Here is a 23,457-nt window from a genome sequence, read left to right as displayed (position 1 = left end):
AAAATCAAAGGGTTCTGTACACATTTCGGCTTCATCATATTTGCATGCAAATCTCAGCCTATAAAGTATTATTCCTACTTGAATAACAAGAAATAATGTTCGTTGTTGCTGCCTATTTTTGGCACCAGCTGTTAGATTTTATTCTTCTGCCCTTCGTGAACCTGTAATCTGATAGCAAAGACCCCTTTCATAGTCTGAAAGGCCACCACGCTCAATTGTTGAGGGGACAGTTTACAAGGGAAAGAAAAAATAAGCTGGTTCTTATGGTTAGATTAAAGGATTAAATGAAAGAAAGTATGCGCTATATATAGTATCTACTGGGACAGATTGTTAAAGCAAACAGGTTGATTTTGTTAGGAAATATTATCAGTGATGTGGGAACAGAGAAGGCTAATTATTTTAAAACTTATACAAATGTCTTTTCTTGGATCTGTAGGCTGATGAGCAATTGAAACACCCTTTTAAACAATGCAGACTTTTCCACTTGTCTCTATAGCAGAAAGGGTGGGGTGGGGAGAGAGGAGAGGAGAGGAGAGGAGAGGAGAGGAGAGGAGAGGAGAGAAGAGGAGAGAAGAGGAGAGAAGAGGAGAGGAGAGGAGAGGAGAGGAGAGGAGAGGAGAGGAGAGGAGAGGAGAGGAGAGGAGAGGAGAGGAGAGGAGAGGAGAGGAGAGGAGAGGAGAGGAGAGGAGAGGAGAGGAGAGGAGAGGAGAGGAGAGAAGAGAAGAGGAGAGGAGAGAAGAGAAGAGAAGAGAAGAGAAGAGAAGAGAAGAGAAGAGAAGAGAAGAGAAGAGAAGAGAAGAGAAGAGAGGCAGGTTTTTCCTGGCTTGGATATACAGTCCACACTGGAGAAAAATCTGGGGCTGTCCTGCTCACCTTCCTTGGGAAAACAAACATTACAAACAGCTGGTGTGGTTATGGGGAGGGAAATTTATTTCCCCAAATTCACTTTTTAAAGTTATAGCCAGGGCTTTTTTTGGGGGGGAGAAAAAGTCCAGCAGGAACTCATTTGCATATTAGGCCACACCCCAGATGTCACCACTGTGTCGCATGGTGTTTCTGTAGAAAAAGCCCAGCAGGGACTCATTTGCATACTAGGCTACACACCCCTGATGCCAAGTCAGTAAGAACTGCCTTCCTGTGCGTTCCTGCTTTTAAAAAGCCCTGGGTATAGTCTTTGATTCCTCTTATTCTCTTGTCTTCTATTCTAAAAGAAGGGTTTACCTTTCTTTTTCTCTCTGAAGAGAAATCAATGCTCCCTTTTGTCACTTCTGTCCTTGCAGCTGTCTCCCATCACACAACACAGAGTGGTGCTCTAATAGGAAAAGAGGACAGTTTGGGCAGTTATTGCCTTTCTTTGAGCATCTGAGAATCTCCATTCCTTCTCCTCCCTTCAACTTCTCTTTGATCAAAGCAGGTTGATTAGAAAATGACCCAATTCCTGAAAGGGACAGAATGTTGGATTTCAGGGAGGTATTGGGTAAAGAAGATTTAAGATAATTTCTCTTAACAACCTTAAAACTGCCAACACTTACATGTTAAATGCAGAGACTGAGAGGCATGTCTGCTTAACACCACACACCCAAGTAATTTTTTAGCAGGTGCCAATTAGTGTGCAGAACCAATGAATTGTCCAATTATGGAGGTGTGCCCAAGGTATAGCCTGCATGCTCACCATACCCCCCCCCCCAATGGCATCCCTGCCACAGATAGTTACTGCTTGTCCAATGCTATCCATTTGTAGTATTCCAACCATGAGAGAAGAAGAAGAAGATATTGGATTTATATCCCGCCCTCCACTCCGAAGAGTCTCAGAGCGGCTCACAATCTCCTTTACCTTCCTCCCCCACAACAGATACCCTGTGAGATGGGTGGGGCTGGAGAGGGCTCTCACAGCAGCTGCCCTTTCAAGGACAACCTCTGCCAGAGCTATGGCTGACCCAAGGCCATGCTGGCAGGTGCAAATGGAGAAGCAGGGAATCAAACCCGGTTCTCCCAGATAAAAGTCCGCAGATTTAACCACTACACCAAACTGGCTCTCCAGGAGCTTGGAGGGGGGACTGGGAGGACTTTATTATCCTGGAAGGATCCAACAAGAAACTCCTGGGGACAAAAGCTATGGGTTGCTGACAAAATCCAACGTAAAGAAGTCTCGGAGCCTGACTGCAAGATATTTGTTCTATTAACCACTATCAAGAAACCATCTGTATTCAGAGGCTCCTGGGCCTGATGGCTTCCATTGCTGTGGTGGGATCAACCAGCTAAATTGAGAATGCAGGCTTTACAAATTTGGTTTCTAACATTCTTCAGCCATCTTTCTGACTCCCTGCACAATTGAGATCTTTTCCTAGTGGTTGATACATAAGAACCTATTGCCTGAAGTCACACCCAGTACTGATTCCTCCCTAGAGAACTGGGGGGCCCATTGCCAAGACATGACACTTCATGACGTTTGGCTTGCATATTAATGTCCTGGGGCTGTGTGCTATACACTTGCTTGCTTTATAGTTGTTTTGCATGGCAAGATTGTACAAATCCAAATGGACAGCACTGTAGCAATGCACTACATCAACAAGCTGGGTGGTAATGCATTGGTGACACTACTCAAAGAAGCTCAGGCTATCTGGGATAGGGCAGCCTGAAACCATATACTTTTGCAAGCTATTCATATTGCTGGGTCAGAAAATCCAAAGGCAAACACTTTGACCAGAGTCAAGCTTTTCCAACACAAATGGTCCTTGGCAGATGTTTACATTCACCCCATTTTTCATCTATGGGGATCACCAGATGTGGACCTACTCACAACAAGAGATACCTCCAAAGCACATCAATTCTGCTCTACAGCAGGCAGTGACCCCTTCTCCCTGGGGAGTGCTTTTCAAATCTGAAGCTAGAAAGCCCTTGCACAGCCTAAAGTAGAATCAGTTTTCACCTTCCACTTGTCCATTGCCCAACGTTCTGGATTTATTTGTGTCTTCTAACATCATCAGGCCTTGCTCCTGGTTCATTGTTGACAGTGCATTTAGCTGCTATCTTAGCCTTGCATGTCTTAATACAGGGCAGGACTCTGTTCTCTCATAGGCTTTCCAAGCAGTTTTTAAATAGCATAACCAATATGGTCCCACCTAGGGCCCCCATAGTTCTGCAATGATCACTTAGCTTGCTCCTAGCCCATTTGATCTTAGCTCCTTTGAGCCTTTAGCCAGCTGTGATTTGGCTTTGTTGTCTAAAAAAGTAGCATTCTTAGTGGAGGTTACTTCTGGCTGAAGGGTCAGTGAGTTAGCAGTTCTACAGTCTGACCCTCCCTTTCTGGAGTTTCATCATGGGAAGAAGTTTTACGCCCCAGTTTGAAATACTTTCCTAAAGTAGTTGCTGGTTTTCATTTGTCACAAGACATCATGTTCCCAGTCCAACCTTCCCCCTCCCCTCCACATCCTACTTTGAATGCTGAAAGGTCATTACATGTCAAGAAGGCATTCTTATTTTATTTGAAAAGAACCAACTCCTTCCAAAAAGAGTCATAACTTTTTGTTATGCTGGGCCCCAAAAGGGTCAAGCGGTGGCATCACAAACACTCTCAAGATGGATCATTGCGGCAATTAAACTGTGTTACGAGCACTTCGTATTTGGGCACATTCCACAAAGGTTCAGGCATCCTCTGAAGTCTTCCTCTGAGGAATTGCCATACAAGATATCTGCCGAGCAGCTACCTAGTCATGGTCTGAGTCTTTCATTAGACACTATTCTGTGGACAATATCAGTACAAGGCAAGAGTCTTCAGCAGAGAGAGCAATCCTTCATTCATTATTTCAGTGAGAGCTCTACACTCCACCTTGGTGAGCAGCTTGTTAGTCTCCCTATAAGACTTGCACATAAGAGCAAAGATGAAAACAGGGTTGTCGTCCCTCCCTCCAGTCCCACTGTTTATCTATTTCACTGTATTGAAGACTTGCAGTATCTCAAGAGGAACTGAGACAAAGGTGGCACCACTCCCTTGGAGCTAGGGGTGTGAGTATATGCCAAGCCAAATAACTCTTCCCCCCCCCCCCCCGCAAAAAAAATACCTTTATTGGTATCTTTGGGGTATCTATTTAGCCAAATCAGATCAAAGAATCTGATTCTGCTACCAAAATAGACAAGCCCAAATAAAAGCCAATATTATTCTGCTTTTATTTGGGCATGAATAGAAGGCATTTAAAATTCAAATGCCTTCTGAACTCTCTGAGTTCTGTCACCATGGTGATATGACACAATGAGTTCAAAAGGCATTTAAACTTTAAACTCCATGGTCCCCATAGCAAATAATGCAGTAGAATAAATTTGGGTTTCCCAAATCCCAATACAATACTGATATTGGGATTTAGGAATATCAATATTTTTCAAGTCCAATAGATCCAAATTGGGGGGAAATTATTATTTTTTTGCATACTCCTACTTGGAGCACATGAATGTTTGGGGCTGGAAACATCTTTCAGCATTCTCCGGAGGGGGGGGGGTGTCCTTTATATTTTCAACTAGAAATTTCTTTCTGTGGCTGGCCTGTGCATAAACAGTCCTCATGTATGCCTGCATAGAAAACAACTCAAACGAAAATTACTGAGAAGCGCAAACCTGTTTTTTCCTCCAGAGAAAAGAGGCATCCACAAGAACATAAAAACATGAGAAGCTGTCTTGGATCAGGCCAATGGCCTATCCAATCCAAAACTCTGTCACACAGTGGCCAAAAAGCAGGAGATCCACAAGTGGGGCCAGAACTCCAGAACAAGACCCACTGTTGCCCCCGCCCCCCCCAAGGACCAAGAACACAGAACATCACTGCCCCAGACATAAGTGTTCCATCTATACATTATGGCTAACAGCCACTAACGGACATCTGCTCCATACATTTATCCAATCCCTTCTTAAAGCTATCTATGCTTGCAGCTGCCACCACTTCCTGCTTCACTGAATTCCATGTGTTAATTACTCTTTGAGTAAAGTACTTCCTTTTATCTGTTCTAAGCCTATGGCACCTTGATTTCATAGAGTGCTCATGAGTTCTCCTCTCCACTAGCATAAAGGATCCATAGGATTTTTGACTCCCACCCTGATCTGGCCACACTGCACACTTCTTCCATGGTTGACTGTTCGGATTAGTGCTGTATGTCAACCATAGAACATGTGGTTGTGTCTCCATTTTTTTTTAAAAAAAACCTTTAACTTTTTTGAAAACATTTATTGAGTGTGCATGGGTGCTCAAGCATATATGCTCTACTATTTTTTTTAAAAAAAGAAGAACAAAAATGGAACCAAAGGTTCACACTTCCAAACCAGTTTGAGCATGCAGCAGGGGTGTTCAGACATAGGGAAATGTGGGATGAGTGCATGGGGATCTGTTAGCACCAGAATTCAACTAGTGTCTATTTGCTCAATCTCCAACTCATCTTTGAATGGGGTGAATGTGACTGTGGAACAGCTGCCAGATGTGGCTGTGTGACTGAGCCCATTTAATCCATTAGGGAAAAGCAACTCTTATCAGGCCAAACTCCAGTCTGATTGCAGGCTAGGGTGTCTGTTGTGGGGAGAGGAAGGAAAGGTGATTGCAAGCCATTCAGCGACTACTTCAGGTAGCTGCTTCTTCTTCTTCTTCTCCCCCCCCCCCTTAATCTGAAAACTAGGTGAATGCACACCATGATTGGAAGATCTGAATGCTGAACATCACTATCAACACTGACTTCTTTCTACAAGGGATATACTGACTAGGCTTGCCAATCCCTAGGTCCCAGCGGGGGTTCTTCAACTTTCCCAGACTCCTTCTTACCCCCAGTCAGCTGGCCAGCGGGAGAAAGCCCCGCCCCCAAAGCAACCATGTGACTTCCCCCCTCCGGAGGCTCCAGTCTCGGATTGGAAAGGCTTCCTTTTGGGATGGGGTGTCTGTGTTACTTGGAAGAAGTTGGCTGCAACTCATGAGTAGAGAGGCTAATCCCTCACTTCAGAGTCGAGAGAAAGGGGTGGGGTGGGGTGGGGAGAACATCTGCTGAGCACTTCATTATTCCCTATGTGGAGATCGATTCTCATAGGGTATAATGGGGAATTGATCTGGAGGTTTCGGGGGCTCTGGGGGAGCTGTTTTTTGAGGTAGAGGCACCAAATTTTCAGTATAGTATCTAGTGCCTCTTCCCAAAGTACCCCCCAAGTTTCAAAACGATTGGACCAGGGGGTCCAATTCTATGAGCCCTAAAAGAAGGTGCCCCTATTCATTATTTCCTATGGAAGGAAGACATTTAAAAAGGTGTGCTGTCCCTTTAAATGTGATGGCCAGAACTCCCTTGGAGTTCAATTATGCTTGTCACACCCTTGTTCCTGGCTCCGCCCCAATGTCTCCTGGCTCCACCCCCAAAATCCCCAGATATTTCTTGAATTGGACTTGGCAACCCTAATACTGACTTGAATGAAAACTGTCTCATTGTCTGCTGATCCATTCCACAGGCTTGTGCGTGTCTCACTTCCTCATACAAAATCTGTTGCAACACATGTGCATACCTGCAAACTGTTTACAAGCTGCACACCCAGTGGAAACTGGCTTATGAGTAAGACTCCATGGTAATGTATTGGGACTTGTCAATCTGAAGTATCTTAATTGTAATACTAATCATTTGTTCCATCTGATTTTTTTCCCCTTAACAATGGGACCATTCAGTCTCTTTTCCTGAACACTGTGGCATGCAGATTGCCATCCTGAGAAATCCTAAAAGTTACACAACTGTTGGACAAGAACCCACAGTTCAATGCTGTGTATGTGAAGCCTAATTCTGATAAAATATGGGTGTTCAGATCAGAATTATGCCTTCATTTTAAAGCACAAGTGGGTGTCCTGGTTACTATAGACTGGCTTTTGGTCTTGGAAGAGAAGAATTGTCTCTGTAAGACCTCTGAAAAACCTTTTTATCCCATCCTTTCTCTAAAAAGCTCATGGTGTATACATGGTCCCCCTTTTATCCTTGCAATAGTCTTGTGATGTACCAGAGAGAAGGGGAATGACTGATACAAGATCATCCGATAATCTTCTTAGCAGAATAGTTTTTAAAAATCATTTCAAGATAATGTAAGCTGCTTTGAGATCCCTAAGGCAGAGAAACTTAGGGCAGTTGAATCTGAGGTGGCTGTTAAAGCAATCGACTGACCTCTATGCTAAGACGCCATCTCTGCTGCATTACCATTGTTTATTAACTATAGTCACAGACCTTAGCATGTTGCAAATGTTTTAACTATGCCACCGTCTACAATTTGGTTTATAACTTGTGTATTGCTTGATATACTGCTATTTTATTTGTTTTAACTGTATAATTTAAATTGTTATTTTAAAATGACGTTATCTGCTCTGAGCCCATTCTTGGGCAAGGGCGGAATACAAATTGCCTAAATAAAATATATATATATATATATATATATATATATATATATATATATATATATATATATATATATATATATATATATATTTATAAAGGCAGGAAAGTGATGGTCTGCTATATCCAGAGAGCAATATGTCAGACATAGGGTTGCCAATCCCCAGGTGGGGGCAGGGGATCCCCTGGTTTGGAGGCCCTCCCCCCGCTTCAGGGTCGTCAGAAAGCGGGGTGTCATGGGTGCTGGGGACCCTTCAGAGGAAGTTGAGTCTGATGAGGAAACTGTGCCCCTGCCACCTGCACCAGTGCCCCTGCCTCCTGCTGGAGAAGATCCCAGCCCCCCTGCCTCGCCCTCTCGGGTGGCTCGTGTGCGTGACCGCCTCCGGCAGGACCTCAGGGATCGGAGGAGGGCGGCACGCTCACAAGCAAGACGCTCCCTGAGCCCTGAGTTCTGAGAGGATTCTGGCCCTTCTAAGAGCAAGGATGCTTGAGTGGTAACAGGATCCTGGCTGCCTCCCTGAGCCAGCAATTAGCCCAAACGGGCAACAGCCAGCAGAGGGCTATATAGCTGTGGGCTTTGGGAGGAAGCTTTGTGGAAGCAACTAGTCATCTCTCTGACGTTCTAGCATCCACTCCGGCTTGACTTTGGTTCCTGACTCCCTGACTTTGGCTTTGGACTTCTGGACTCCCTGACCTCGGCTTCTGGACCTCGGACCTGCGATACTTCTACAGTGATTCGGATTTGGCGCCTCGGACCCTCCTGCTTACTGGCTACAGACCTCGGACTGCCTCTGGACTTTGCCTGACCCGGCCCCAGCCGTGACACGGGGGGGGGAGGGGAGGGAAATGTCTGCTGGGAACTCTGTTATTTCCTATGGAGATTTATTCCCATAGAAAATCATGGAGAATTGATCCGCGGGTATCTGGGGCTCTGGGAGGGGCTGTTTTTTGAGGTAGAGGCACCACATTTTCAGTACAGCATCTAGTGTAAAATATCTCCCAAGTTTCAAAATGATTGGACCAGGGGGTCCAATTCTATGAGCCCCAAAAGAAGGTGCCCCTATCCTTCATTATCTCCTATGGAAGGAAGGCATTGCAAATGTGTGCCATCCCTTTAAATGTGATGGCCAGAACTCCCTTTGGAGTTCAATTATGCTTGTCACAGCCTTGATCTTAGCTCCACCCCTAATGTCTCCTGGCTCCACCCCCAAAGGCCCCAGATATTTCTTAAATTGGACTTGGCAACCCTAGTCAGACATCTTTATTTTCTATCTAGGGTCAGTCTAATATTGCTTACTTCTTGGAAACACTAAATCTAAACCATGTTACTTCAGACAGCATGCACTGGATTACATGATGATGAAAGCTCTGTCATGAAAATTCCATGCATGTATAAAGCTAAACCTTGTCCTAGATGACCTTGGCTAGCTCAGTGTTGTGAAATCTCAGAAGGAGGGTTGGCCCTGGCTCATACTTGGATGGGAGATCACCAAGGAAGACAGGGGTTGTGACACAGAAGCAGACAATGGCAAACCACCTCTGCTCCTCTTTTGCCTTGAGGTCTTTGAGGTCAAAGACCTCAAGGCAAAAGAGGTCTTTGACCTCAAAGACCTCAAGGCAAAAGAGGTCACCATAAAGCAGCTGCAACTTCACAGTACTTTCAACCACCTCAAAAGCTAAATGTTAAGGACATTATTTTTATCCCAGGAAGCAGGGTTGTTTGGTAGAAAAATAGGTGGCGGAGCTCATTAGCATATGCACCCCCCTCACCAGCCAAAAGCAACCTGACACAAGAAAGGAGAGCCCTGGGAAAGTGAGGCCTGCTTAGGCTGGCTAGCGATCCAGCCAGCCCAAGCAGACTTCACTCACCTGGGGCTCTCCTTAGCTGCCCTCCTGCACAGTCAAAAGGCCAGCAAGCCACCCACCACCCAAAATCACATAAGAAGTGGAGAAAGGGTGGTGTGGGCTTCTCCAGGGTTTAATGAGGGCTGCTGGGGTGTGGCAAAGCTCCTGGTGGCTGGCTGGCTGGCTGCCCGCTCTCCTAATCCAGGGATTGTTATGCAGCTGCACCTGCTATTCAGTGGACAAGGTAGGTAGGTGGGGAGGAGGAGGGGGAACCCTCAGAAAGGTACAGGAACTGCACTTCTGTGAGCTCCTGCTGAACTTAAGGCCTGCCAAGTAGCCTAATTTCCTTCAAGGGATCATGCTATCTGTACTCTGAAGTTCAGCAGCCCAGGAATGGTTTTACCGTGTTAGGAGCTGCTTGGCCACAGAGACTTTAAGGCCAAACTAGGCTTTCTGGAAGTAAACTGTGCATTGCTCTTTGCAAACTCAAAGTTAAAGGACAATGAACTCATCTGGCTTTTTTAATGAGCTCAACGAGTAGTCTTGGGTAAGTGCCTTTACATACCAGTCTGAGAAATGCAATGATTTTATGTAACAAAACTCATAGTGCGATCCTAAATAGAGTTATGCCCTTCTAAGGTTATTGAGTTCAGTGGCCTTAGAAAGGGTGTACCTCTGCTTAGGACTGTATTTTAATGTTATCTTTGATTGTTGAGAAATGCATGTTAAGAAATGACTTGAATATTATTGTTTTGTTGCTATTTATAGAGGAGAGAGAGTGGCATGTTAGCCGCCCAGATCTTATACATAAATTAACAGTTGCCAAGATTTCTTAGAGCCAGTGAGTGGCTGGTTATGTCAATCATGTAGCTGTGTCCTGACTCCCTCTGCTTATTCCCTCCTTCCAAACACGCTAAGAACTGGAATGGACCATACTAGAATTCCAAGGACTTGGGGAGGGGGGAAGTCAAGATAATTATACTGGAATGAGCACTGGTCTAGTGAACAAAGTTAAGAGTCCAGTGGCACCTTAAAGACCAAAACAGTTTGATTCAGAATGTGGGCTTTCGTGTGCCATTGGACTCTTAATTTTGTTTTCTTGCTTCAGACCAATGTAGCTACCCACCTGGATCACTGGTATAGTGGGTATCTGGGATAGCCATGTTCAGCTCTCCACACTGCTGTAGAAGCTTGCTGGGTGACCTTGGGTCACTCACACACTTGCAGACTAACCTACCTCACAAGGTTGTTGTGAGCATAAAATGGAAGTGAGGAGAATGATGTGGGCTGCTTTAAAGTCCCCATTCAGAGAGAAGTGTAGGGTTGCCAACTCCAGATTGGGAAATACCTGGAGATTTTGGGAGTGGAGTCTGAGGAGGTGGGACTTTAGGCATAACGCCAGGGAGTCCAATTTACAAAGTGGCCATTTTCTTCAGTTAAATGGATCCCTCTCATCTGGAGATCAGTTGTAATCAATGCTCCCTCTAAGCTGTGGAGTATTGCGAGCAAAAATTCTGCTTTGTGAGCTTCTGGCATTAAAGTTGTGAGCTACTGCATAAATTAATTTGCTCTGGGGCTATCCTTCCTGAGCTGAGAGAAAAATGTGTGAGCCAGAGGCTAAAAAACTGTGAGCTAGCTCACACTAACTCAGCTTAGAGGGAACACTGGTTGTAATAGCAGGAGATCTCCAGCCACCACCTGGGGGGTGGCAACATGTGTGTTTGTGGACTGACTGCACCCCCTTCATAACTCTTGTTGAGAGGGTCTCCCTCCTGATGCAGCCAGTTTTCACCCCTAAGGTCCAAATACAGGCCCTCCAGCAAGGAGAATGGGTGACAGTTTTTTGCTCTTTACTCAGAGGTTTGTGACAGACACAGATTTTTTTTTTTAACCAAGGAGGGGGAAGAATGAATTCAAAGGGGCATTTCTAAATCATGCAAACAGGCACGTCCAACCTTTAGTTCAAACTACAAACTGCAAAAGAAAGTAGAGATGCCAACCTCCAGGTGGGAACTGGGGATCCCCTGGATTTACAGCTCATCTCCAGACTGTAGAGATCAGTTCCACTGGAGACAATGGAAGAAGACGAAGATGATATTGGATTTATATCCTGCCTTCCACTCCGAATCTCAGAGCGGCTCACAATCTCCTTTATCTTCCTCCCCCACAACAAACACCCTGTGAGGTGGGTGGGGCTGAGAGGGCTCTCACAGCAGCTGCCCTTTCAAGGACAACCTCTGCCAGCGCTGTGGCTGACCCAAGGCCATTCCAGCAGCTGCAAGTGGAGGAGTGGGGAATCCAACCCGGTTCTCCCAGATAAGAGTCCGCGCACTTAACCACGACACCGAACTGGATGCTTTGGAAGGTGGACTGTGGCCCTGTACCCCACTGAGATCCCTGTCCTTGCCAGGCTCCATCGCCAAATCTCCAGGAGTTTCCCAACCTGGATTTGGCAACTGAAACCCCACCCCCATCCCCTGCTGGTGGTCAGGGCAGATTTGGTAACTGTGAAAGAGAGCAATACTCCAAACTGAGAAATGGGGCAGAGTGGAAAGAGCATTTTATTGAAAAGGAATTTAATTCATAGGGTGTGTGTGTGTGTGTGTGTGACATGACAGTTGGAGGATTCCCTGCTTGGATCACTGTTCACCTGTAAAAGACAAATTACAAGTGTGCATCACTCCAGTTTGGATTATGCCAGTCTCCAGGTGGGACTTGAGGATCTCCCAGAATTACAGCTCATCTCCAGACTACAGAGATCAGTTTCCCTGGAGAAAATGGATGAAAGGATGCTTTGGAGAGTGGACTCTATGGCATTCTACCCCACTGAAGTCTCTGTCTTCCGCAGCCTCCACCCCCAAATCTCCAGGAGTTTCCCAGCTTGGAGCTGGCAACCCTAACCTCTGTCCCCTGCCAGTGGCCGGGGGGGACCTGGCAACCCTAGATCATGGCCAGGTAGGAAACACAGAGGGTGTTTAACCCTCAATCATCACACAATCTATCTAATTGAAACTACTCCCTATGCTGTTATTAGCATTTCAGAAAGGACAAGATGTTTTTCTATAATGGCCTGTCTTTTTCCTCTTGAAGTGAAGAAGTGCTACTAACAGCAGTGGATGGCGTACGATGCCTTTGTCTTTAATATTATTGCTTTATATATAAATTTGCTTTATAGACAAATGTATATTCCACTTTTAAGGCAATCCTCTCTTGTAGTGGCTCACAATCAATAAAGACAGGCAGGCCCTACCCTCAGGCTTATAAACAAGAGAGAAGAGGCAAACAAGGGAAAGGGGAGTGGTGGGGAAAGGTATGTTGCTCTTTTTCTTTTTTTGGCAAAGCTCTTGTCTGCTTCCAAAATTTAGTAACATTTCACACTAACAAGGTGATGTTTTTATACAGGCGTAAATTGTTCCATTTAGCACCTGGCAGCAAAACATTTATGGATTTATTAATTTTTTGTGTGTGTGTGCCAGATGCTTGGTAGTGGAAAGTGCCGTCAAGTTGCACCCAACTTGTGGTGACCCAAGAGGCAAGAGACATTCAGAGGTGGTTTGCCGCTGCTTCTGTGTAGCAACTCTGGACTTCCTTGGTGGTCTCCCATCCATGTTCTTTTTTCTTTTACTTTTAAACAATTTTTATTGGTAACATATGGTAGCAAATCTATATCTATATCTTACAACTTAAAGAAAGATTTATCTACCCCCATATCTTACCCCCATATCTTACTTTTCTACCCCCATATCTACCCCCATATCTTACTTTTTTCCCCCACCCCTCCCCCCGTTACTTGACCCCCGCCAGTGTTATTTACTTAAAGAAAAACAAATATTAAAGGTACCCTTAACTATTAAAAAACCAAAAGTTATATTCTTGTTTTAAAAAACTTAATCATGGCAAAGGTGTTGCCACGGATGCAGTAATGCAGGAGAGGCCATTGCAGTGACCATCTGCCAGGCATAGCCGGACAGTGACCACGCGGCGTTCACTACACCGGGAGAGGAGAGGCTATGTATTGCGCATACACTTTCCCTGGGGGGGGAGGATACCCAAGAGGGAGCCCACCCCTCCCCCTCATATATAATGGCTTCTTATATAATGGTGAGAGAAAAGACCATCCATCCTCTTTTTTCCATAATATAAATATGCGTGCCAGTCAAATTTATTTCTGTGACCTTCCAACACTAAAAGTTTTTTGTTTAACAATGTTATCCATTCTTTCATCCATACTAAACAAACTGCTCTCCCATCCATGTTCTAACTGGGGCCCACGAATCATCCTATACCAGTAACAATAGCATTCTAGTTACTCTGAAGGTTAAGACACAACACCAATAGCCACTATAATAACAATATTTATGAAGAGTTTATAAAGGCTGCATTTCTTTGGACATTTTAAAAGGTGGCTGTTGTTCATTTCCTGTAATAAAAGCAACAACGTTGTGTCGTACCTTGAAGACTTGTGGATGAGAATGCATGTCTATATGCGGATGTTGGATTGTACTTGTAAGCACTGGACTGCGCAGAAAATATGCATCCTGAAGTGACTTGCGTAGTATTAGCAGCAAAGATGTCAAAGGTCAAGGCTATTGGTATATGCATTATAAATTTCCATAAAACTAAATTGTGCAGATTTGATGTATCTCACACAGCTGAAAAGAACAAGTGCATTTCTGGTTGATTTCTCCTCTAGCTCTTACCTGATTGTCTTTCCTGTACCATTTTGTTTGTTGTTTGACAAAGAGATCATTACTGTAGGAACAGGTTCTTCTCTCATCTGATGTTTTGGGAGCCTCCTGTGGGTAATGACAGCTTGCTCATTCATTCATTCATTCATTCATTCATTCATTCATTCATTCATTCATTCATTCATTCATTCCATGTTAAGTAAGAAGGACGGAGCCCAACATTGATGTGTTAGTGAGAAAGAAAAGATTAAAATCCCAGAGATGTCAAATAGACCCTTCTTGTACATTGAACATATGAAGCTGCCTTATACTGAATCAGACCTTTGGCCCATCAAAGTCAGTATTGTCTTCTCAGACTGGCAGCGGCTCTCCAGGGTCTCCAGCTGAGGTTTTTCACACCTATTTGCCTGGACCCTTTTTTGGAGATGCCAGGGATTGAACCTGGGACCTTCTGCTTCCCAAGCAGATGCTCTACCACTGAGCCACCGTCCCTCCCCAACATTGTTCTAGCACACTTTTATTACACCCTTCCTTCATAAAATTTTGGGGTAAACTACATGTCACTGTGAAGACATTTGCAATAGGGCCTGTATCCCAATGTGGCTGTGATCAAACGAGCAGTTAAGTCCACCATAGCCACCCCTCCCCTCCAAATTAAATGGGCACAATCACACATGCTCATCTGGCCCCCGTGCACCCCACTCGTCCTTACCTCATGCTGCAATGCCTCCCAGACAGATAAAATAGCCAACAGGGAAAATCAGGTGGTTTCCCAGGGGAGCGCTTCCATTATGGGTTTCTGGCCATCTGATTGCCCTGGTGTGCCATGGAAATGCATGAGCAGTGTGATTGCTCCATTCCGTTTCTGGTGCATCCTTCCCCCACCTCCAACCCCACTCTGAGGAGCAGTCATCTGCTCCTACACATGCACAGTGGCACTTTTTAAAAACCCAAACCCATTTCCCACAGGTCCATGGTTGCGGTGCATTAGCAATGCAAATGGCCAACCACAGACCCATGCCACTTTGATGCCAGCTTTGCGGCTACTGTATGATCAGTGAGAGGTGACACAAAATCAGGTGGTTTTTCCAGACACAGGATATTGCCACAGCAACCTGCCAGTCTGATCATACCCCCTATTTTAAAAGCAATAGCAGCCGAAGAGAACAGTTACGGCAGGGGAATGGCAGGAGCGGAATGCTGCTTAATCTTTTCTCTGGCCAGTTTGTATTTCCAAGTCACCTTCTCATTTGTTTTTCTTCTCAACAGGGGAAAAGATACAGGCCCTGTGCAAGACATAGAATGAAGTTGTTCAGGACAAAAAAATAACCCTATCAGAAAACAGGAAAGGATTAAGCAAGTTATACCCTTTACCATTATTCCCATCGAATTCTCAACCTCACAGTTGTTTCTTGTAGATGACTTGTTATTGCAGGCAGTGAAAAGGTATAAGTCTGGACAAATGAATGCAAATAAAACTTTGCTGGAACCAAGCAGTGCTCCATCTGTTCCAAGTCTTACCTGTAATGTGTATAATTCCAGAGATATTCCACTCCCAAAGAAATGGTCAAAATAGAAAAGAATGCAACTGATGGTAATGTCCAGACTTATCTTGTCAGGGGCTTAAGCTGCTTTAAGCAATAGACAGATAGACAGACAGATACTCAGGGCAGGACTAGATGTGATAGGCAGATAGAGGTGGCAGATCTGAGCCTGCATATTACTGACCTGACCTGACCTTTGTAGTCATACAAGATGGGATGTTTCAACCCTACTCCTTGCTATATTCACATTCCCTGCTTGCTGCTCACCAGTCACTGATGCAAAGTCAAGTGTCTATATGGAACTTTTTGTACCCATTCTCTCTCCCATGTTTCTTTGCAATTGCATTGTACAATGATATTTCCCTCATCCTCTGCAAAGGCAGGTCTATGCTGGGTGACCTGGGGAATTCAGAGCAAGACAGAAATAGTCTCCATCTCTCTGCACTGTGAAACTGCCAGGCATTCTGCCTTAGACTTCGCCTGAATAATGACTTCCTACGTATAAAAGAGCCACATGTGGCTCCCGAGCTGCAGTTTGGCCACTCTAGTCTAGGCTTTTCAGTGTAGAAAAAAGATGGCCAAGAAGGAAGAAAAAATATAGACGCTTATAAAATTATGAGTGGGGGAAGGAGGGGTCCCTGTTGACCATCAAAAAGAGTATGTTGAGGAATAATGGGACATGGACAGGACTTTTGTAGAAAAAGCCTAGCACGAACTCATTGCATATTAGGCCACACCCCCTGATGTCACCATTGTTTCACACATGGCTTTTTGGTAGAAAAAGCCCGGCAGGAAATCATTTTGCATATTAAGCCACACCCCCTGACACTAAGCCAGCTGGAACTGCTTTCCTGTGCATTCCTGCTCAAAAAACCCCCTGGACATGGACAACTTATTAAATGCCAAGTAGGATGAAGGCTGTAGGTAGAAGCAATGTTCCCTCTAAGCTGCAGAGTCTTGTGAGCAAAAATTCTACTTTGTGAGCTACTGGCTTTAAAGTTGTGAGCTACTGCATAAATTCTTGTGCTCTGGGGTCATCCTTCCCGAGCTAAGACAAGAATGTGTGAGCTGGAGGCTAAAAATCTGTGAGCGAGCTCACGCTAACTCAGCTTAGAGGGAACACTGCCGAGAAGTATAGCATGAAGCTGACCCACACAGTCAAATGTTAAAGGTCTGTGGATGATTAAAAGTAAGGATGTGTGTCATTCCAGCACTCAGAATTAGCTGTCTGTCTTCACAAGCCCACAATATCTTGGAGTAGCTGGCATTTCATCCCAGCCCCTTTTTTTAAAAAGACAGAAAATATGTCAGCTGTTTATACAATTTTTTTTTAAAGTACAGCTTTCATTATTTCTAGTATTCCATAAATGCATTCTATTCCTCCCCCATCCTACGAAACAAGATGAAATGCACACAGGTAACACTTGAAACCTAATTTGAATCTATTGTTTTTGCAAGGTAGTAAAATGACAATCTAGCTTTAGGGGTGAAATTATAGGGTTTCCTTTGATTGATTTTTACTGATTGTAGAATTTGCAGATATGTTAGCCAGTATTTCCTCAAAAACTAAAGCTGTGGTAGATGACAGGATCCAGTGATTCATAGATGTGAGTGGGAGATGGGAAGAACAGTTCTAACAATATTTGGAAAATATTTGATATCAGTTTACACAGTCAACATCTTTCCCAGATTGATTCTCTTTGGAAAAATCTAAATAAAAGCTGCTTGGGAAAACCACATGCACACCCACACACTGAAGGAGAGGGAGAAAGAGACAGCCTCTGGTTTTGGAGGCCCAAGTCTGGGGCAAGGGATCTCAGACATGGGGATTCTCGGAGAAAAAGAATGCCAGGTCCTGAAATCTAAAAATTCTGGGTACCTGGGTAGAGCCTGGGGGCAGAGATCTCTTACACATTTATAAAAACATCAGCAGAAGAGGGAAACCGAGATCATAACATCTTTGTTTCCCTTCCCCAGATAATGAGGTAAGGAAAGGAAAGGTCGCCTGTGCAAGCACCAGTCGTTTCTGACTCTGGGGTGACGTCACATCACGACGTTTTCACAGCAGACTTTTTTACGGGGTGGTTTGCCATCGCCTTCCCCAGTCATCTACACTTTCCTCCCAGCAAGCTGGGTACTCATTTTACCGACCTCAGAAGGATGGAAGGCTGAGTCAACCTTGAGCCGGCTACCTGAAACCAGCTTCTGCCAGAATCGAACTCAGGTCGTGAGCAGAGAGTTCAAACCGCAGTACTGCAGCTTTACCACTCTGCGCCATGGAGCTGAGCTAAATAATGAGGTAAATAAACGTAATTATTTTCTGCTTTCCCACGGTTTGATTTCTTGTTTTGGAACCACCAGCAACAAATACTTGGGTGTAGGAAAGAGTTTTCTCTGCCCCTGAACTAGGCTTGTCGGGTTCTTCCCTCACTCTGCACCCTGGTCACCAGTGGGGGATGGGGGGTAGGGTTGCCAACCACCCTTTCTCCACTTCTTATGCGATTCTGGGCAGCACGTGGCTTGCTAGCCTTTTGGCTGTGGGGGAGGGGGCAGCCAAGGAGAGCCCAAGGTAAGCGAGGCCTGCTTGGGCTGGCTGGATCACTAGCCAACCCAAACAGGCCTCGCTTGCCTGGGGCTCTCCTTTCTTGCATCCGGATGCTTTTGGCTGAGGTGAGGGTGGAATATGCGAATGAGTTATGCTAATGAGCTCCACCACCTATTTTTCTACAAAACAACCCAATTACACTTTTTAAAAAATTAGCTGGCAAGGACACTGGCCTGGAATTACTTTTTTCTAGGGCACTTCCCACAGACCGTGCCTTCTGGTTGTAATGGTTTTGCCCCTCTAGCACGGACCTCTGAAAGACCTCTTGCTCTTACTCTTCTGGACTTGCTTGTGGTTTTCCTGCTTGGAATGAGCAAGTGAGGAAGGGTGAAGGTAAAGTACTGGGAGGGAACTGCTCTTTGGGAACTTGGTTTGATTGTGATCTTTTGCAGCACGGATATGTGCTGGCCAGTTGTTGTTCCAGGGCCTCCCAAGAGGTACTGAGGTGGTGCACAGCTTCTCTTGATTAAGTAAAGTCAACAGAAAATGCATTGCCAAACGGAATCACTCAGCATGCTATTTCACATAGAGAGGTTAAAATGTTTTAAATAAATTGATACATTTTTAAATTAGCAAGCGTGCTCATCTGATTGTGGTGCAGAGCTATTTGCTTTGCCCTCTCTCTGCAGACTGGGCAGGCTTGCTTTGAAGCAATTTGTGTCATTCAGATGTTTGCCTCTTGCTGCCTCCTGTACTTGCAAGAGTTGCACAGAAGCGAGATTGGACCAGGTGTGATTTTTCACATAATGCTGTTTCAGCTGGAGGAGAAGCTGTACCTGGCAGAATGTGTTCTTGTGCTGAGAGGAGGGATCTTGGCTCAGCAGCAGACTGTCTGCTTTGCATGCGGAAGGTTCTGCCTTCAATCCCCAGCAGCTCCAGTTAAACCGATCAGGTTGTAGGAAATACGAATAGGGCTGCCAATCCCCAAGTGGGGGCAGGGGTTCCCCCGGTTTGGAAGCCCTCCCTGTGCTTCAGGGTCATCAGAAAGCACGTGGGGGGGGGGAGATGTCTGCTGGGCACTCCATTATTCCCTATGAAGACTGATTCCCATAGGGAATAATGGAGAATTGATCCGTGGGTATATGGGGCTCTGGGGGGGCCCTGTTTTTTTTAGGTAGAGGCACTGAATTTTCAGCATAGTATCCCCCCAAAATACCCTCCAAATTTTAAAAGGATAGGAACAGGGGGTCCAATTCTATGAGCCTCAAAAGATGGTGCCCCTAGCCTTCATTATTTCCAATGGAGGGAAGGCATTTAAAAGGAGCATGGTCCCTTTAAATGTGACAGCCAGAACTCCCTTTGGAGTCCAATTATGGTTGTCATAACCTTGCTCCTGGCTCCACCCCTGAAGTCTCCTAGCTCCACCCCCAAAGTTCCCAGATATTTCTTGAATTGGATTTGGCAACCCTCAGGCCTTAAGATTCAGTGGGAGCTCACAGGAGCACAGCTCCTGAACCTTTCCAAGAATTCCACCTCCTCCTTCAGAGAATTCCACCTCCTTGTCCATTGAATAGTATGTGCAGCTGCATAACAATCCCTGGATGAGCTCCACTGCCTATTTTTCTACAAAGTGACCACTGGCAACCCTAAATGCGAAAGACCTTGACCTGAGACTCTAAAGAGCTGCTCTTATATCCTGTCTTTCTGCCCTTACTCAGTGCACCAGGGCAGGATGGGAAAACCTAGGAAAAAAACTAAGGACATGATGGGCTTATTTTGGCTTTTCCCCAAGCACTGCTTTTGGGGTCCCCCCAACAATGAAATTAGAAATTTTAGTGAAGCACTTAAAAAAAATCCTATGAAATCTGTTCCAGAATGAGAGAAATGTTAATAAGCTTCCTTTTATTACAAAATCTGTGTGTTCTATTTTTAACTTTTACCTTTTCCTATCTCACAGACCTCAAGAAAGTAAGATACATGTGCTAAGGTAGCATTGGGTGCAGCATTTTGCTTGTAGAACTCTAAGACAATAATACTTCTGCACATCATATATATGCCAAGTAGTACAATGCTATATATTAAGTTATGCATTATACATTTTATTTTGTTAAAGCAGTAAAATAAGAAAGCATTGCATATATTTCAATTTTTCTCAAAATTCCAGCTCTTCTTTGGAATTCTGTATTAAATGGCCTGCTTTTTAATTTATGGCTTTTGGCATATCAGTTCTAAATGTAATGTAGCAGCAATATTTAATCAGTATGTTTGTATCCTATCTACCCTAAGGACATATGTAGGAGGACTATGCTCTTTTATCTTTGCCACAGTCCTGTGAGGTATGTTAGGCTGAGAGATAGTGGCTGGTTAAGGTTGCCAGCTCTGGGGTTGTGAAATACCTGGAGATTTTGGGCTGGAGCCTGAGAAGGGTGGAGTTTGGGCTGTAATGCCATAGAGTCCAACTTCCAAAGCAGCCATTTTCTCCAGGTGGACCGATCTCCACGTTTACATAGCTGAGTGGTGATTCCGTCAGAGCCAATGAGATGTAGTGGTTAGGAATTGGGATCAGGAGGTGGGATACTGGAGTTAAAATCCCCACTGCAATGAAACACATTATGTGACCTTGTGCCAGTCACATTCTCATGAATCCTGTACACGCTGAACTTCTTGGAGGAACAGAAGTATAAAAATGTACTAGATAAGGTTGACTGGCATTCAGACTAGATAACATAAGAAGAACCCTGCTGGATCAACCAATGGTTGATGACTATTTCTCACAGTGGGCCAACCAAGAGGGTATAGAGGCCTCCCTCTGATGTTGCCTCTGACCCTAGTATCCAGAGTTTTGCTTCCTCTGAATATTGAACTTCCCTGGTAGGCACTGATGGACCATCTATTACTACAACATGATGGGCTTCTTGTCTGACAAAAACAGGACAATAGCGTTGTGCAAATTTCAGTATCTCACATTTGGTTCATCATTTAGCATAAGAGCCCTGCTGGATCACACTAAGGATCCCACATACTGCTTCCCATTATAGCATATCAGAGGCCCCTGCGAACACTGCTTCTGCTGTTGCCCCTTAAGCAACTGCTATGAGGTCATTCCAGCGTTGCCAGAGGCTGTTTCGTGAAGAGGAGGGGGTAATTTAGATGGAGCATTTCTGCCAGCTGTAGAACATCTTGGTGCAGGGGTGTCAAAAATGCGGCCTCGGGGCCGAATCAGCCCCCCCCCCCCCCGAGCAACTGGCTCTTGTCTGCTTCCTTCTCTCTCTGATTCCCCACTCCTCCACTTACAACTGCTGAGATGGCCTTGGGTCAGCCATAGCTTTCATAGAAGTTGTCCTTGAAAGGGCAGCTGCTATAAAAGAACTCTCAGCCCCACCTACCTCACAGGGTGTGTGTTGTGGATGGGAGGGAAGGTAGAGGAGATTGTGACTGCTCTGAGACTCTGAGATTCAGAGTATAGGGCGGGATATAAATCCAAAATCATCATCTTCTCTCTTGCTTCCCTCTGCATCTCAGCTTGCTTTGGAAGCCTTGTTCAATCGCACAGGAACTACAGATCAAAACCTCAATTTTCTCCATTGGATGAAACTCCTCTCCCTCCTGGTCCCCTGGGGAGGGAGGGAAAGAGTCAGCGCTTCCTTTGCCCAATTCCCTGGATCCCATGGGAGAAATACAAAGAAAGCACCTTTAAGACCAACAATTGCTAATGTTTTAAGCATGATTTAAAGATTTTTTTAAAAAAAAATCTTTAGTCATGTTTGCGTCTTTTAAAAAGTTTTTATCTCTGCTACCTAATTTTAAATAGGTTCACACATGGCCCGGCCCAACACAGCACAGCCCAACAAGGTCTCATTTATGTCAGATCCAGCCCTCATGAGTTCGACACCCCCGTCTTAGTGGGATTTTTGTTTTCTCTTTCTGTTCCAGGTGTAAAGCTTGGGCTCAACCAGGGTCACAAGTTGAAAGGTAAGAACCAAGGATGATTGACTCACAGCCTGTGGCCTTTGCTGAACCGGACCAAAATGTAATGAATTCAGTTTATATTTCTGTACTGATGTAAGCTGCTTTGAGTCCCCACTGGGGAGAAAACCAGGGTATAAATGTCCTCATAGATAGATGAAGATGCTCATCCCCTTGAGCAGAGACTCCTGAAAGCTCATCACCTGCCACAAATTTTGTTAGTCTTCAAGGTGCTACTGGATTCTTGTTCTTTTGTGCTGCTACATAAATATATGTTCTACTATGCATATGGAAGTTCCCTTTAGCTATCCTGTTGAGGAAAGGAAAGGTCCCCTGTGCAAGCACCAGTCGTTTCCAACTCTGGGGTGACGTTGCTTTCACAACGTTTTCACGGCAAACTTTTTATGGGGTAGTTTGCCATTGCCTTCCCCAGTCATCTACACTTTCCCCCCAGCAAGCTGGGTCTTCAGTTTACCGACCTCGGAAGGATGGAAGGCTGAGTCAACCTTGGGCTGGCTACCTGAATCCAGCTTCCACCAGGATCAAACTCAGGTCGTGAGCAGAGTGTTCAGACCACAGTACTGCAGCTTTACCACTCTGTGCCACGGGGCCTGTCTAAAACCCACCAATAAAGCTATCCTCTGCTACTATGCCTATAATAATTTTGTAATGTACCAAAAATAAACCATGGCTCACAAGAAAACTCAGAGGAAACCTAATAGCTTTCCAATAGTTATTTTGTGTTTTGTCCAGATTTTGCTTATTCCATCTGCAAAAGCAATAAGATCATTTTCTTTTTAAAATGAAATTAAAAAGATCTGTAGATGCAAAGGAGCCCAATGCACGTATCACCTTCAGCCAAATAATCACTGCTTAGCAGCCAATAAGATGTCACATGGCTCTCTCAACAAAAACATTACCAGAACTCTTTTGGAGTGTGGTGTAGTTGCAAAGTTTTTTTTTTTTTTTAAAGAGAGGTGCATGATGCAATTTTTCAGTAATTTTCAGCACAATTCTGTGGTTCTGTTATGCTGGCTGAAGACTGATAGGGTGTGGACTTGCTAACATTGCCAGATTTATGCAATAAGGCACCCACATTTACGCATGTCGAAGATACTCCAGCGTTGGAGACTCTATACCAGTGTAGTAGCACAACCGCAAGCACGATATCCTTGCGGGGCCAAAGGGCCCTGACGTGGGCAGTGCTAGTTAGACAGCAATAGCACTGAACCAAGGGGCAAGATCTCAGACTCTTACATTGAAAGCCTCCCCCCACCTTTCCTGGTAATATGCAGTTTGTGCATACTGCCCTCAATAGCAGCTAGGAATGTCGGCCACAGAGAAGTCACAAGGTTAAGTGTAAAAAGCCTGGGAGGGCTGTGAGCCATGAAACCCTGCCTGGCCGCAAGCTTACACCGGATACTCAACTCCATCCGTGGCTATTTTGCCAACAAACCACCTTTTGCTCTGCAGGCTCACAACCT

At 44.9% G+C, this 23,457-nt stretch overlaps 1 pseudogene; it reads left to right on the top strand.

Annotated features, from left to right (window-relative positions):
• Positions 1-21,996, top strand: part of LOC132582271 (ran-specific GTPase-activating protein-like) — a 129,834-nt pseudogene extending 107,838 nt beyond the window's left edge.
• Positions 21,997-23,457: the final 1,461 nt, after the last annotated feature.

This window comes from Heteronotia binoei, chromosome 14, assembly GCF_032191835.1.
Source record: "Heteronotia binoei isolate CCM8104 ecotype False Entrance Well chromosome 14, APGP_CSIRO_Hbin_v1, whole genome shotgun sequence".
Classification (NCBI taxonomy): domain Eukaryota; kingdom Metazoa; phylum Chordata; class Lepidosauria; order Squamata; family Gekkonidae; genus Heteronotia; species Heteronotia binoei.
The sequence above is the reverse complement of the archived record's forward strand: the minus strand, read 5'-3'. Positions and strand labels throughout refer to the sequence as shown.